The sequence below is a fragment of the Lampetra planeri genome, chromosome 2 (genome assembly GCF_965212315.1).
Source record: "Lampetra planeri chromosome 2, kcLamPlan1.2.h2, whole genome shotgun sequence".
Taxonomy (NCBI): Eukaryota; Metazoa; Chordata; class Hyperoartia; order Petromyzontiformes; family Petromyzontidae; genus Lampetra; species Lampetra planeri.
In genome coordinates, this window is record NC_136108.1 from 23,587,659 (window position 1) to 23,592,199 (window position 4,541).

A 4,541-nucleotide genomic window follows, 5' to 3' on the forward strand; every position below is an offset into this window, starting at 1 on the left:
AGGCCCCTCCCCTAACCCCCCCCCTCACTCAGGCCGCTCCCCTGACACCCCCCCCTTCAGGCCCCTCCCCTGACACCCCCCCTCAGGCCCCTCCCCTGACCCCCCCTCAGGCACCTCCCCTGACCCCCCCCCTCAGGCCCCTCCCCTGACCCCCCCCCCTCAGGCCCCTCCCATGAACCCCCCCCCTCAGGCCCCTTTCCTGACCCCCCCCTCAGGCCCCTCTCCTGACCCCCCCCTCAGGCCCCTCCCCTGACCCCCCCCCTCAGACCCAATACCCCTCTATGCAATTGACCCAATACCCCTCTAGGCAATTGACCCAATACCCCTCTAGGCAACTGAACCAATAACCCTCTAGGCATTTGACCCAATACCCCTCTAGGCAATTGACCCAATACCGCTCGAGGCAATTGACCCAATACCCCTGTAGGCAATTGACCCAATACCCCTGTAGGCAACTGAACCCCTCTAGGCAATTGACCCAATACCCCTCTAGGCAATTTACCCAATACCCCTCTAGGCAATTGACCCAAAACCCCTCTAGGCAATTGACCCAATACCCCTCTAGGCAATTGACCCAATACCCCTCTAGGCAATTGACCCAATACCCCTCTAGGCAACAGACCCAATACCCCTCTAAGTATTTGACCCAATACCCCTCTAGGCAATTGACCCAATACCGCTCGAGGCAATTGACCCAATAACCCTGTAGGCAATTGACCCAATACCCCTGTAGGCAACTGACCCAATACCCCTCTAGGCAATTGACCCAATACCCCTCTAGGCAATTGACCCAATACCCCTCTAGGCAATTGACCCAATACCCCTCTAGGCAATTGACCCAATACCCCTCTAGGCAATTGACCCAATATCCCTCTAGGCAATTGACCCAATACCCCTCTAGGCAATTGACCCAATACCCCTCTCGGCAATTGACCCAATACCCCTCTAGGCAATTGACCCAATACCCCTCTAGGCAATTGACCCAATACCCCTCTAGGCAATTGACCCAATACCCCTCTAGGCAATTTACCCAATACCCCTCTAGGCAATTGATCCAATATCCCTCTAGGCAATTGACTCAATACCCCTCTAGGCAAATGACCCAATACCCCTCTAGGCAATTACCCCAATACCCCTCTAGGCAATTGACCCAATACCCCTCTAGGCAATTGACCCAATACCCCTCTAGGCAATTGACCCAATACCCCTCTAGGCAATTGACCCAATACCCCTCTAGGCAATTGACCCAATATCCCTCTAGGCAATTGACCCAATATCCCTCTAGGCAATTGACCCAATACCCTTCTAGGCAATTGACCCAATACCCCTCTAGGCAATTGACCCAATATCCCTCTAGGCAATTGACCCAATATCCCTCTAGGCAATTGACCCAATACCCCTCTAGGCAATTGACCCAATACCCCTCTAGGCAATTGACCCAATACTCCTCTAGGCAATTGACCCAATACCCCTCTAGGCAATTGCCCCAATACCCCTCTAGGCAATTGACCCAATACCCCTCTAGGCAACAGACCCAATACCCCTCTAAGTATTTGACCCAATACCCCTCTAGGCAATTGACCCAATACCGCTCGAGGCAATTGACCCAATAACCCTGTAGGCAATTGACCCAATACCCCTGTAGGCAACTGACCCAATACCCCTCTAGGCAATTGACCCAATACCCCTCTAGGCAATTGACCCAATACCCCTCTAGGCAATTGACCCAATACCCCTCTAGGCAATTGACCCAATACCCCTCTAGGCAATTGACCCAATATCCCTCTAGGCAATTGACCCAATACCCCTCTAGGCAATTGACCCAATACCCCTCTCGGCAATTGACCCAATACCCCTCTAGGCAATTGACCCAATACCCCTCTAGGCAATTGACCCAATACCCCTCTAGGCAATTGACCCAATACCCCTCTAGGCAATTTACCCAATACCCCTCTAGGCAATTGATCCAATATCCCTCTAGGCAATTGACTCAAAACCCCTCTAGGCAAATGACCCAATACCCCTCTAGGCAATTACCCCAATACCCCTCTAGGCAATTGACCCAATACCCCTCTAGGCAATTGACCCAATACCCCTCTAGGCAATTGACCCAATACCCCTCTAGGCAATTGACCCAATACCCCTCTAGGCAATTGACCCAATATCCCTCTAGGCAATTGACCCAATATCCCTCTAGGCAATTGACCCAATACCCCTCTAGGCAATTGACCCAATACCCCTCTAGGCAATTGACCCAATACCCCTCTAGGCAATTGACCCAATACCCCTCTAGGCAATTGACCCAATACCCCTCTAGGCAATTGACCCAATATCCCTCTAGGCAATTGACCCAATACCACTCTAGGCAATTGACCCAATACCCCTCTAGGCAATTGACCCAATACCCCTCTAGGCAATTGACCCAATACCCCTGTAGGCAATTGACCCAATACCCCTCGAGGCAATTGACCCAATACCCCTCTAGGCAATTGCCCCAATACCCCTCTAGGCAATTGACCCAATACCCCTCTAGGCAATTGACCCAATACCCCTCTAGGCAATTGACCCAATACCCCTCTAGGCAATTGACCCAAAACCCCTCTAGGCAATTGACCCAATACCGCTCTAGGCAATTGACCCAATACCCCTCTAGGCAATTGACCCATATCCCTCTAGGCAATTGACCCAATACCCCTCTAGGCAATTGACCCAATACCCCTCTAGGCAATTGACCCAATACCCCTCTAGGCAATTGACCCAATACCCCTGTAGGCAATTGACTCAATACCCCTCGAGGCAATTGACCCAATACCCCTCTAGGTAATTGCCCCAATACCCCTCTAGGCAATTGACCCAATACCCCTCTAGGCAATTGACCCAATACCCCTCTAGGCAATTGACCCAATACCCCTCTAGGCAATTGACCCAATACCCCTCTAGGCAATTGACCCAATATCCCTCTAGGCAATTGACCCAATACCCCTCTAGGCAATTGACCCAATACCCCTCTAGGCAATTGACCCAATACCCCTCTAGGCAATTGACCCAATACCCCTGTAGGCAATTGACCCAATACCCCTCGAGGCAATTGACCCAATACCCCTCTAGGCAATTGCCCCAATACCCCTCTTGGCAATTGACCCAATACCCCTCTAGGCAATTGACCCAATACCCCTCTAGGCAATTGACCCAATACCCCTCTAGGCAATTGACCCAAAACCCCTCTAGGCAATTGACCCAATACCGCTCTAGGCAATTGACCCAATACCCCTCTAGGCAATTGACCCATATCCCTCTAGGCAATTGACCCAATACCCCTCTAGGCAATTGACCCAATACCCCTCTAGGCAATTGACCCAATACCCCTCTAGGCAATTGACCCAATACCCCTGTAGGCAATTGACTCAATACCCCTCGAGGCAATTGACCCAATACCCCTCTAGGTAATTGCCCCAATACCCCTCTAGGCAATTGACCCAATACCCCTCTAGGCAATTGACCCAATACCCCTCTAGGCAATTGACCCAATACCCCTCTAGGCAATTGACCCAATACCCCTCGAGGCAATTGACCCAATACCCCCCTAGGCAATTGCCCCAATACCCCTCTAGGCAATTGACCCAATACCCCTCTAGGCAACGGACCCAATACCCCTCTAGGTATTTGACCCAATACCCCTTTAGGCAATTGACCCAATACCGCTCGAGGCAATTGACCCAATAACCCTGTAGGCAATTGACCCAATACCCCTGTAGGCAATTGACCCAATACCCTTCGAGGCAATTGACCCAATACCCCTCTAGGCAATTGCCCCAATACCCCTCTAGGCAATTGACCCAATACCCCTCTAGGCAATTGACCCAATACCCCTCTAGGCAATTGACCCAATACCCCTCTAGGCAATTGAACCAAAACCCCTCTAGGCAATTGACCCAATACCCCTCTAGGCAATTGACCCAATACCCCTCTAGGCAATTGACCCAATACCCCTCTAGGCAATTGACTCAATACCCCTCTAGGCAAATGACCCAATACCCCTCTAGGCAATTGACCCAATACCCCTCTAGGCAATTGACCCAATACCCCTCTAGGCAATTGACCCATATCCCTCTAGGCAATTGACCCAATACCCCTCTAGGCAATTGACCCAATACCCCTCTAGGCATTTGACCCAATACCCCTCTAGGCAATTGACCCATATCCCTCTAGGCAATTGACCCAATACCCCTCTAGGCAATTAACCCAATACCCCTCTAGGCAATTGACCCAATACCCCTCTAGGCAATTGACCCAATACCCCTGTAGGCAATTGACCCAATACCCCTCGAGGCAATTGACCCAATACCCCTCTAGGCAATTACCCCAATACCCCTCTGGGCAATTGACCCAATACCCCTCTAGGCAATTGACCCAATACCCCTCTCGGCAATTGACCCAATACCCCTCTAGGCAATTGACCCAATACCCCTCTAGGCAATTGACCCAATATCCCTCTAGGCAATTGAACCAATATCCCTCTAGGCAATTGACCCAATATCCCT